The 13,319-nt window shown below is 45.5% G+C and overlaps 1 protein-coding gene across 1 annotated transcript in view; it reads right to left on the bottom strand.

Moving 5' to 3' along the window:
- The window catches only part of KIF18B (kinesin family member 18B), a 127,419-nt gene extending 114,514 nt beyond the window's left edge, over positions 1 to 12,905 (bottom strand). The window contains exon 1 of the mRNA XM_073602822.1: positions 12,793 to 12,905. The gene's annotated coding sequence lies outside the window, so the exon portion shown is untranslated. The remainder of the gene's footprint in view (positions 1 to 12,792) is intronic.
- Positions 12,906 to 13,319: the final 414 nt, after the last annotated feature.

The following is a 13,319-nucleotide window of genomic DNA, read 5'->3' as shown; positions in this document are numbered from 1 at the left end:
AGCATCTGACCACACCAAGATCGGTGTGATAAAATGCTTTCCCAATGGCGCTGTTTACATCCAGCGAAATCTAAGTCATAAAATGCTCGTAGCTTCAGGTTTCTTAGGCCATAGAGATGATTGGAGCCATTCTGGTCTCTGATCAGCTCTATGGTCAGCTGGCCGAATCACCGGCTGCATTCTCAGGTTCCTTGTTGGGACAGGAGAGCCAGAGAAAAACATGGAAGACGGTGGGGGGGGGGGGGGGGGGAGGGGGGCATTCCCTCCTACTGCTTGTAAAAGCAGTCTAGAGGCCAATTAGCTGCTAGGATTGCTTTTACATGAAAGCCAACCGCTGGCTGAAAAGAATGATACCAAGATGATACCTAAACCTGCAGGCATCATTCTGGTATAACCACTCAAAGTCCAGCAACATACCAGTACCTTGCTGGTCCTTGTTGGACATATATTGTAAACTTTTTTTTCATGCAGCCTGTGGGCTGAACGAAAAAAAGAGATTGATCGGTGGGTATGCCCACCATTAGACTACCTCCCTTCATCCACCCACTTCTAATGATGGGCATATATGCACCGTTTATATATGCCGAAGCATTGGGGCATCCTCCCGCAAAAGGTAGGAGCAAATCGCTCCTCCGCCCACTGCTGCCCCCACGCTTCGGCATATATGCTGAAGTATGTAACTGTGGTGGTGAAATCACCACAGTTACATACTTCAGCATATATGCCGAAGCGTGGGGGCAGCAGTGGGCGGAGGAGCGATTTGCTCCTACCTTTTGCGGGAGGATGCCCCCATGCTTCGGTATATATTTCTTTTAGGCACAGGTTGTGTTAAATATTTTACGACAGCACTGGAGTCACGGCTTTATGTATCGTGGGAGCAAACGCTGTTGCTGTCAAGATAAATAAATCCACGCTGCAACTGAATGGCGTACCTGCTAAGCAAATGATGGTTAACAATAAAACAAAATAACTTCACAGTATAACAGTAAGACATACCTGTAAAGCAAATACAAAAAAAAAAAAAATAGTAAAAAATCAAATATTTAACACAACCTGTGCCTAAAATAAATATATGCCGAAGCATGGGGGCATCCTCCCGCAAAAGGCAGGAGCAAATTGCTCCTCCACCCACTGCTGCCCCCACGCTTCGGCATATATGCTGAAGTATGTAACTGTGGTGGTGAAATCACCTCCGACAGAGCTGGAGTCACGGCTTTATGTATCGTGGGAGCAAACGCTCTTGCTGTCAAGATAAATAAATCCACACTGCAGCTGAATGGTGTACCTGAAAACAAAAAAAATGGTTAAAACACAGTAAACTATAAAAAAATTAAATACCTGAAAAGCAAACATGATAAAACATAACAATAAAACATTGCAGAATAGAATACAGTAAAAAAGAGCAGAACAATAGAGAATAGAGAGAGAGAACAATAAAACTACAACTATTTTTGTTTTTTTTTATTTTATATTTTTTTGTGTATTTTTTTTTACTTTTTTTTACATTTTTTTTATAACTGTAACTTTTAAAACTGTAACGGTTCCAGGTTTGGGTCTCTCAAAATGTGATGGCATCTTGGGAGACCCTGTGAAAGTGTGTCCTAGTCTGTGCAATGCTGTACTCTACGCTAAAACTCAACTATGGTAGCGCTCAAAACATTCACCAATGCAAAGACCAGGATTGTCAGGACAGGAGGGACAATAATACCGGGTGTCACGCCTATATCCGCGCTTTCTGCAGACACAACATTTTCTTTGGGGGGCTCGTTGGGTAGGGGTACTCGGGAGGACATAAGGAAAATTCCTCCCATGCAACCGGCTTACTGCATCTGGTTGGGGAAGGTGAGGTGGAGCAACGTCTGGATACAGAAGGGCTCTGACGATCTCTTCCTGGAATTTAAGGAAGGATCCAGTCTGTCCTGAAGCTCTGTATAGCACATCAGCAAAACCAATTGAAATAGGTATACAGACACTTATTTGTACCAGCATCTGGCCTTACGGGCAACTAGGTATGGCGCCAACAACTGGTCGTTGAGGTCCCCCCCTCCCATATTTTGGTTATATTTGTGGACACAGAGGGGTTTCTCCACAACACCAGTCGCCGTAGTAATTTGGACAGTCGTGTCTGCATGAAGGGAGGTAAGAACGAAAAACATTCTTATTGTCCCTCCACTTCATAGCGAGCAAATTATTACACTGCAAGCAGGCTCTCTCCCCCAGCCTAAGACGGGAATCTACAAGCCGCTGGGGAAAGCCCCGGCGATTAGATCGCACGGTGCCACATGCTCCAATTTGATGATCAAAAAGGTGACTAAAAAGTGGCATGCTCGTGTAATAATTGTCCACATATAAACGGTACCCCTTTCCGAATAAAGGTGACACCAAGTCCCACACTATCTTGCCAGCGCTTCCTATGTAGTCAGGGCAATTTGTCGGCTCTACGTGACTATCTTTGCCCTCGTAAACCATAAAACTAGATGTATAGCCTGTGGCCTTGTCACAGAGCTTATACATCTTGACCTTGTATCTGGCACGCTTGCTGGGAAGGTACTGTTTGAATTACAAGCAGCCAGAAAATTTAATCAGGGACTCATCAACGCAGACAACTTGATGGGGAGTAAACAAGTCTGCAAAACGTTGGTTGAAGTGGTTTACGAGGGGCCGAATTTTGTAGAGCCGATCGTATTCAGGGTCTCCACGAGGACGACAGAGTTCATTGTCATTGAAGTGCATGAACCGCAAAATCTGCTCGTATCGTGCCCTGGTCATGGAGGCAGAGAACAAGGGCATGTGGTGAATTGGGTCAGTGGACCAATATGACCGCAACTCACTCTTTTTAGTTATGCCCATGTTGAGGGAAAGGCCCAGAAAGATCTTAAATTTGGAGACCGTAATTGGTCTCCAATCTCTGGCAAGGGAGGACTGGGGAATAGTGGCGATGTGTTGACCAGCGTATAAATTGCTTTGGTCCACAATAGATCTTCGGAGAAAAACAGTGAATAAAAATCCAGTGGCGTAAAAGCAACTTTTTCCACCTGAATTCCAGGTTGGCCAGTGAATGGGGGAAGTACGGGTGCTGCAGAAGTGGTGGGTACCCAATTCGGATTGGCGAATGCAGCAGGAAGGGCACTATGGGCACGACGGGCCTGTCTTTGTCTTCTTGGTGGCAGCGGGACACTACTAGTGCTTGCCACCTCGCCAGCTTAAACTGCACTTATGGGACTCGCCACGTGATACTGCAGTGCTGGATGTACGACCAGGGTGTACTAGGCCGCTGGTGCTTGCCAGTTCACCAGAAGGAATAGCGGCGCTAGTACTGCTCTGCTCCATACGAGGGACCTGCGGTTCTTGCACTTCAAGGACAGAAGAAGAAGTTTGGGGTCTGGTACGCCTGACCTTGGCAGGGACCACTACTCCATCGTCAGAGTTATCTGTCATGGAGCCGCTGTCCTCTACAGGATCGTATTCTGAGCCTGAATCTGACAGATGAGTGACTTCCTCTTCACTATCTGTCATGCTCAGAAACGTGTAGGCCTCTTCACTAGTGTACCTTCGATTTGCCATTTTGGGCTCTAAATTTAGGGGTACACTAGTGAGACTCACAGGCAAAAAAGCTCCTGACTGTCAGTGACTGTATCAAAACGCTACCAAAAAACTGTTAGCGATCGCAGGGATCAGGCCTGACTCTGCGAACGCTGCAGTTATGTGTGCTTAGTGTTTTGTAAGTGTCCGTGATCGATACTGCACTTGGGTGGGCTGGGCCGAGGGGCAAAACGCAGGTGCTAGCAGGTATCTGGGCTGATCCCGCTAACACTGCGTTTTTGGGGACCCTAAACTGCTGGGGACGCTAGTATAGATCTGATCGGATCAGATATCGATCAGTTCAGATACTAGAGCACTAAGGGAAGTGTATGCTGCGTGCGTGGGTTTTAGCGGTACTGGCGCTAACCTGACGCTGCCTGGGGCGACGCAGACCTTATCTGACCCTAAAAACTTAACTTATATCACCACCGGGCGATCAGGGGGCTAAACCTTTATAAGGTAATAAACGGCGGGTGCCCTAAAACTATAATAAAACAAACTAACTAACCAGCGTCACCCGTAACAATTATATGGTGATCACTGGTGAAAGGGTTAACTAGGGGGCAACCAGGGGGTTAAAACCTTTAGTAGGTAGTATATGGGGGTCCCTGTCGCTATAAAACACTGACGGCAAATCTATATACTTACCTCCCTAACTAGCGTCACCTGTGTCACTAATACAGCGATCAGAAAAACGATCGCTTAGTGACACTGGCGACAGGGGGGTGATCAAGGGGTTAAAACTTTAATAGGGGGGGGGTTAGGGGGTACCCTAGACCTAAAGGGGGCTACCCCTAACTGCCCTACCACTTATAACTGTCACAAACTGACACCAATGCAATAATCAGAAAAAAAAACTGCTTTTGGGGTCAGTGTGACAGGGGGTACAGGGGGGGTGATGAAAAGTGTGCCTGCGTGTTCTACTGGAAGTGTAGTGCTGTGCAAACTTACTTGGATGTCTTCTCTCCTCGGCGCCGGAACGAAAAGACCGGCTCGAGGAGAGATGACATCACTTCCTCCGCTTCTGTTTACATTACAGAAGCCGAGGAAGCCGGTCATTCGCCAGGAGCAATCGCGAGGGGGGAGCCACGAATGAGTGGCCTCCCCCTCACCTTTGATCGCCCCTGACCTGAATCCGACCGCCGCAGGCAACGCGGGGGGGGGGGGGGGGGGGATCCAACCGGCCCCCCACCCGCGGGAAGGCAAGGACGTACCTGTAAGTCCTTTTGCCTGCCCGTGCCATTCTGCCGAAGTACATCGTCGTGCGGCGGTCAGCAAGTGGTTAATTTTTTTTTTTTAATGGCTAATAGGAAAGTAAGACAGTTCTGTTCATGAAGTGCAACTTTACACACTCTGGAACTCAAGTAGTATCAAACTCACCCTCTATGAACAGAACTGTCATACAGGCAGTCCCCGAGTTACGAACATCCGACTTGCGAACGTCTCCCACTTACGAACAGGTGGTGGCTGCCGTTCTGCGCATGCGCGGCCACTGTTCACATCAGAAAACGACGTCTGCGCGGCTACTTGACAGAACGTCGGAAAACGATGTCTCTGCCGTTCTGCGCATGCGCTCCCGACTTACGAAAATTTTGGACATAAGAACAAACCTACAGTCCCTAACCCGTTACTGCCTGTACTTTCCTATAAGCCAAAAAAAAAAAAAGGAGAAAAGTGTTTTTGGTGCAGGTCCATTGAAGTCTATTACATGCAAAAAGCAATCAGTTGGGTAAGAAAAAGTCCCCGACCCTTTCCAAAAAAACACATTAACTCAAAACGGACAGATGTGAACTAAATCCATAGGATCTTGGCTCCAAGTTAAATAGACTGTAGTGCGTTTCTGCAAAATGCACCAAAAACATGGATTGGTGGGAACCAAGGTGTCCTTTTATGAAACTGAGATCAGCGGCGATCCAGAGTCTCACCGCTAATCTCAGGTCATTACCAGTGTATGAAAGGTAATCAGCGGAGAACATGTTCTCCACTGATTATCGCAGCGCAGTAAGAATCTGTAACTGACTGTCACAGAAACGGACAGTTTATGAAGGTGCGATCTCAGCACCTCACTGGCGATCTGTGACAGAATTCTCACTTTCTGATTCACCATTTCAGAGGTGGAGAATCAGAGAGAGAAGCGCGAAGCTGGCTGAGTATTCTAGATATTGGATCTTTTGACTTCTTTCTTTCACCGAACAGTCAGAGCACATCTTCCCCACCATTACACACCCCAAAACCAGCAGGTTAGGAATTTATAGTATATATATATTTTTTTTTTTTGGTCCACAGCAGAATCGGATCGCATGGGTGTTCACACCCATGCGATAAGATTTCTGTCTGAGTTTGCAGATCGCACTGCATTATGCGAACTGATTTGGGGGTGTCGTTAACTTTTAACTGACACTCCCAGCAGTTCGCATAGGGCAGTAACTTGCGCCGAGAGACATGCGATGCAGGAACCTTCAGTAGATTTGCAGCGTTTCCGCATCGCAGCGGTAGGAACCTAGCCTTAAATTTGCATTGCACAAACATTGCATGTGATATGCACAGCAATGCGTCACATGCAATATCTGTGATTGCACAATTGTGATGCTGGCCTTTATCTATTTACAGTATCTCACAAAAGTGAGTACACCCCTCACATTTTTGTAAATATTTTATTATATCTTTTGATGTGACAACACTGAAGAAATTACACTTTGCTATGATGTCAAATAGTTAGTCTACAGCTTGTATAACAGTGTAAATTTGCTGTCCCCTCAAAATAACTCAACACACAGCCATTAATGTTTTAACCGCTGGCAACAAAAGTGAGTACACCCCTAAGTGAAAACGTCCAAATTGGGCCCAATTAGCCATTTTCCCTCTCTGGTGTCATGTGACTCGTTGGTGTTACAAGGTCTCAGGTGTGAATGGAGAGCAGGTGTGTTAAATTTGGTGTGCTCTCTCTCACTCTCTCATACAGGTCACCAGAAGTTCAACATGGCACCTCATGGCAAGGAACTTTCAGAGAATGTGAAAAAAAGGAATTGTTTCTCTACATGAAGATGGTCTAGGCTATAAGAAGATTGCAAAGACCCTTAAACTCAGCTGCAGCACAGTGGCCAAGACCATACAGCGGTTTAACAGGACAGGTTTCAATCAGAGCAGGCCTCGCCATGGTTGACCAAAGAAGTTGAGTGCACATGGTCAGCGTCATATCCAGAGGTTGTCTTTGGGAAACAGACGTATGAGTGCTGCCAGCATTGCTGCAGAGGTTGAAGGGGTGGGGGGTCAGCCTGTCAGTGCTCAGACCATACACCGCACACTGCATCAAATTGGTCTGCATGGCTGTCATCCCAGAAGGAAGCCTTTTCTAAAGATGATGCACAAGAAAGCCTGCAAACAGTTTAGTGAAGACAAGCAGACTAAGAACATGGATTACTGAAACCATGTCCTGTTGCCTGATGAGACCAAGATAAACTTATTTGGTTCAGATGGTGTCAAACGTGTGTGGCGCCAACCAGGTGAGGAGTACAAAGACAAGCGTGTCTTGCCTACAGTCAAGAATGGTGGTGGGAGTGTCATGGTCTGGGGCTGCATGAGTGCTGCTGGCACTGGGGAGCTACAGTTCACTGAGGGAACCATGAAAGCCAACATGTACTGTGACATACTGAAGCAGAGCATGATCCCCTCCCTTCAGGGACTGGGCTGCAGGGCAATATTCCAACATGATAACGACCCCAAACACACCTCCAAGATGACCACGGCCTTGCTAAAGCAGCTGAGGGTAAAGGTGATGGACTGGCCAAGCACGTCTCCAGACCTAAACCCTATTGAGCATCTGTGGGGCATCTTCAAACGGAAGGTGGAGGAGCGCAAAGTCTCTAACATCCACCAGCTCCGTGATGCCATCATGTAGGAGTGGAAGAGGACTCCAGTGGCAACCTGTGAAGCTCTGGTGAACTCCATGACCAAGATGGTTAAGGCAGTGCTTGAAAATAATGGTGGCCACACAAAATATTGACACTTTGGGCCCAATTTGGACATTTTCACTTAGGGGTGTACTCACTTTTGTTTTTAGCAGTTTAGACATTAATGGCTGTGTGTTGAGTTATTTTGAGGGGACAGCAAATTTACACTGTTATACAAGCTGTACACTCACTACTTTACAACGTAGAAAAATGTGAGATATAGGGGGGTTTGTCTGACATAACATATATATTTATTGTAAATAACTGTTAACAATTTATATATATATATATATATATATATATATATATATATATAAAATTATGCTACTTGCATTTAAATGCCATTAATAATGTAATTTTTATATAATTTTTAATTTATTAGCAAATAAAATTTTGTAAACCCTGAAATAGGGTTTTACCCATGGCATGTTCTATTAGATTTATACGGGTGTTTATCAATTAAGAAATATATTTTTATTTAATCTATTAATAAATATTTATACTTGTATACTTTATTAAAATTATTTTTTAATGATTATAAATGTATTTTGCATTTATATGATAGGTGTATAGCTGCATTACATATGTGGATTACATTCATACATACATTGGATTACATGTATGATCTTTAAATATTGATAAAAACAATGTTTTTTTTATAATTAGGTTAATGTATATTGTGTAGGGGGAATTTAACTTTATTATTTTATTAATATGTTGGGGAATAATGTGTGCTGATTTGTGTTAAACTTTTGTATTTTACGCTTCCTCATACTGTAATCCCGCTATATCACACGAGATTACAGTGAGAGGAGCCATTCTCAGGAGTTCCTGGCGTTTGTAGATCGCTCCTCAACTCAACATGAGAAACGATCTACAGACCTTCATAAACAGGCACTCAGAGGAGAGCAATCTCCTCTGAGAATGCCTGAGAACTGAATAGCGGTAATTTACCGCAGTTTCATAAAAGGACACCCAAGGGTTAATCTGGAGAGTGCAAAATCTGGTGCAGAAACCAGATCAGCTTCCAAGTTTTTTGTTAAGGCTTAGCCCTGGTTCACACTGGTGCGATGCGGGAACCCACATCCTTCCTGTGCAGGTTCCCGCGTCGCATCTCACACTGTTCTCTGCAAACTGCTGTGGGTGTCAATGTAAAGTTAATGAAACCTCCAAATTGGTTCGCAGATCGCAGTGCAAACTGTGGAATCGTACAGGAATCGGATCACATGGGTGTGATCGCCCATTTGATCCAATTCCAGTGCAGACCAAAAAAAGGGTCCTGCACCATTTTGGTTCGAATGTGATGCGATTTCAATGTGATGTGCACAGCAATACGGTGCGAATCACATGTGATGTCTGGCATAGCACTAGTGTGAACCCAGCCTTAATTGAACAAGCTGAAATTAGAAGCCGATTGGCTACCATGCACAGCTGCACCAGATTTTGCACGCTTCAATTTTAGTAAATCAACCTCTGTGTGTCTGCACATTAGACTGTAGATCAGATCTGGAGTTCGCTTGATAGGGTGACAACTCTTCTCCTGCAAAGAAAGCCTAGGAACAAGCATTGTCATCATGTGCCAGGACTCCAAATACATGCTGGTGCCAGGTTAACTGGCTCCTGTCTTAAAATTGGTCCTGGTATGATATTCAAAGTTTTCCAAAAAATGTGACAAATAATTACAACTTCAAAAAACTCGCCATGCCTCTTACTAAATACCTTGGACCGTCTACTTTCTAAAAAGGGGTCATTTGGGTGTTATCTGTACTGTCCTGACATTTTAGGTCTCAAGATATGAGATAGACAGTCAGTACATCATGATTGATCAATTTTCAGATATACAGTATAGACCATATTTTGTGGACTCTCTCCTACAGACTAAATCATTTACACTGATTTCGCTTATTTTCACCAAAGAAACAGCAGAATACAGTTTGGCCTAAATTTATAAAAAAAAAAAAAAAAAAAAAAAAAAAGGATGTTTCAAAATCCAGCAAAAGAAAAAACAAGCCAATAGTGAATACATACCACCGAAAGAAAGCTCTATTTGTGGGATAAACATGTCATATGGGTACAGTGTTTGATGACCGTGCAATTGTCATGCAAAGTGTGACAGCGGTGAAAGCTGAAAATTGGCCTGGGCAGGAAGGGGGAGAAGGTGTTCATTATTGAAATGGGTAAAGCTGCAGGTATGATCCATATTGCACACTTATGTCAATCCAGCCTGGCACAATGTCAGTATGCAAAGCTCATACCTGAGGAAGCTGAAATCACTACAGTGGTTGTCATTACCTTCCAGGCGTTGCGCTGAGCGGCTGCCCTTTTGCATAGTAAGTAACCACAGAAGGTCACTCGCTTGACACTGTCCCCATTCACAAACATCCTATTTTTTTCAATACAAAGTGTTGTATGATTGGTGGAGAGGAGGGGCAGTGGTGTCATGATCTCCTCCATGTCCAATCACAGAACTCCTCGTATTTATTAAGAACACAGTGTTCTGTGAATGCCGGCAGTGCCAAGTGAGTGACCTCCTGTGATCAGTGTGCAGAGGGGAAATCGCTCAGCACAGGACCTGGAAGATCACAGCTATCACAATATGTAGTGCTGATCAACCATAGTGATTGTCTCTCAACAATTAGATATTACATATCATTGTGCAAAGCTGGACCATGGTAATCATGCAATACACCATACCTGGATTCAGCTTAAGGCTCATTTACACTTGCCATTGGAAGGCAGTAAAAACACAGTTGAGTCTTGTTTTTACCGCTCCTCCTTACGAAAAGCAAAGTTTTTTTTGGATAGCATGAGAGGGATATGATCACTTGTCCGTTTTTATTGCTGTCTGTGCCCCCATTAAGGAGATTCTGTTTGTTCTGTTTACCATTGTTATTGAACGTGAAAGTAAAAGAAAATCCTAAATTTTGGGTTGTCCCCAGAAAATTAAGAGAGGGGAAATCTTTCAATGGGGACACTAGTTCTGGAGGCCTGGGGGTCCCCAAGGAATTTCCACTCACTTCCTGATTGGCTATAGGACAGGAAGTGAATGGAAATCTCTACAATGGGACACTGACTGTGGGGGGAAAAAAAAAATCTGACAGGGGTTAAAACCCTCCCTTACTCTATCCAAAATGGGAGAAAGGAGAAAAAAAAAATTGCCTAGTTTTATTTTAAGCTGCAAAGGCAGCGGACAGGGGCATTCACATGCTGCAGAAAAAGTTACACCCCCCCCCCTTATGCTCAGCAGGCAGTACCACAGCCAAACACAATGGGGCCACTACGCAAACCACATGCAATGCACGCATCTGCGGCACAGGGTGAGCCATTTATGCAGGTAAAATAGACAGAGAGGAAACAACATAGCTCCGCCTCTCTGTCTGTTGAACACCTCTGAAAAGTGATCCGAACGCCAATCCCTTTTCAGAGACCTGGCAAAACATAATTGAGAAGAGTGAACAGTTTTAAAATAAAGAACTAGACCCCGGGTTCACACTATGAATGGCACAGGCACATGCTGTGCGTTCCTCCGATTCAGTGCAGCGTGATTTCAGCCCATTCATTTTGAATGAGCTCAAATCGCACCGTACCAAACGTAGCGCATGAAGTGCTTTTGGAAATCCTCTGCAACTGGATCGCCTGGTACTTTTGTACTATGCTTTCCGGTACCGGCAAACATACCGACGTCATTAAATGTGATACAATTAAAAGTGATACTAAAGTCTTTTGTTCAAAAATAACAAACGTGCTCTGTTGCAGTGCTTTTGTACAGAGCAGCCCCAATCCTCCTCTTCTTGGGTCCCACACTGGCACTCCTGGCCCCTCCCTCCTATTGAGTGCCCCCACAGCAAGCTGCTTGCTACGGGGGCACCCAAGGTGAGCCGCTGCTCTGTGTGTTCATTCAGACCCCGAGCCCTGGCCCAGCCCCCTCTCTTCTTATTGGCTCATGACTTTGATTGACAGCAGCGGGAGCCAATGGCGCCCGTGCTGTGTCTAAACCAATCAGGAGAGAGGGTCCTTGGCAGCTGAGCCTCTTGTACACATCACTAGATAGAGATGGGCTCAGGTAAGTATGAGGGGGCTGCTGCACACAGAAGGTTTTTATCTCTATGCATAAAGATAAAAAACCTGCTGCCTTTACAACCACTTTAAAGCTGAGCTCAAAAAAAAAAAACAACTCATTCACTTGTCCCGGGATCCAGCAGCGTGCTCACCCCAGTCAGTGTCACTCGTTGTCCTCTTTCCTCAGCGCTGACATCTTCACTATGGGCACTTGGCTGTGACAGCTTGTGGCTTCACAGCTGGGTGCCCACTGCAAATGCACAAGCTGCGCATCATGAATGGATGCAGTCTTCTGGGATCTGTCAGTTTCCTAGAATACTGCAGGGGGGGGGGACTTCCGTTTCCGACTGCCTAGGCGGTTGGAATGGAAGTGGGAGCGGGTACCTGTCAAAATCGGGTACCCGCGCCTCAAAAGTGCCAATTCTTCAAGGAGGAGCAGGGGGCAAGTCCGTAAGTCCATTAAGCGGAACTTCCCCTTTCAGGTGGAGCTCCGCTTTAACATTGACACACACGGCAGATCACAACTGCAGTGCGTTTTGAACGCGGTGCGCCAAATGCAGGGTTTCCAGCACTGCATTTTAGTGTGAACCCAGCCTAAGGGCATCCCCCCCATTTTGGATATAGTAAGGGAAAAGTTAGAACCCGTCAGTTTTATTTTTTTGCCATCTGTGTCCCATTGGGGAGATTTCCCTTCACTTCCTGTCCCATAGCCACAACAGGAAGTGTGAGGATATCCCTCCAAAGTCAGGAAATCACCAGAACTAGTGTCCCCATTGGATGATTTCCCCTCTATTCCTGTTCTGGTGACCACCCAAAATGTGGATTTTCTTTTACTTTTAACGAGAACAGAAAAGAGGACAAAGAGAGGGTGAGCCCCCCTAATGGGGGTCGAGACATGGGGGGACCTGACAGCGGGTCTAATCCCTCTCCACTCTATACAAAAAGAGAAAGCTTTGCCTCTAGTCCCACTTTAGGGACAAATGAAGGTATTGTATTTAGCCATGGTAGGGAGATTGTGAAGAAGGTGCTGTGTGGTCCCATGAAGAGTCCCCAGTCTATGTACTGTATACAATTATCATCGCACGGTACAAATGCCGGTCACCCCTCCTGTACAGCACGCCGCCTCCGCTCAGCCCCAGCACTGTACCCGGTGTACACTCTCCTATCACTGCCCCCCGCACCGTGACACGTGACCACTCACCTGCTGGGACGATGCCAATCAGGAACTATAAGAAGACGGCTTAATGTTCCTCCGTGTTGTTGTTATTATCATTATTCCTCAGGATCCCCTCCATCCCCGCCCACTCCTTCCACACTTCCGCCAGACTAAGTTCAAATCGCGCGGGCACGTCCGAGCGTGTCTACTGATTGGTCAGAGGTTCTCCGTTATAATTGGTGGGCGTAAAGCAAGGCAGCGTGGAGAGAGGTGTGCTATGTGTTCAGTGTGGGCCAGTATTGTGTGACTCCTGTACAGAGGGGATGTGTGTTCCTCATAGTGAGGTGATGGCGAGTTTTACTTCTGCCATTAAGATAATTGTATAGACTAGAGAGGATGACGCTCCTGTTCCAGCAATGCATTCTTTTTATTGTGATATCAGGGTCAGTTCACACCACATGCAGTCCAGTGAGTTGTTTTTTTCTGCATCAAAAAATGCATGGAAAGTAGGCTATATGGTTTCCAATGGCATAGTTCACACCAGTGCAGTCAGTTCCAGAAAAAAAAAGTAA

Source organism: Aquarana catesbeiana, linkage group LG10 (genome assembly GCF_042186555.1).
Source record: "Aquarana catesbeiana isolate 2022-GZ linkage group LG10, ASM4218655v1, whole genome shotgun sequence".
Classification (NCBI taxonomy): Eukaryota; Metazoa; Chordata; class Amphibia; order Anura; family Ranidae; genus Aquarana; species Aquarana catesbeiana.
The sequence above is the reverse complement of the archived record's forward strand: the minus strand, read 5'-3'. Positions and strand labels throughout refer to the sequence as shown.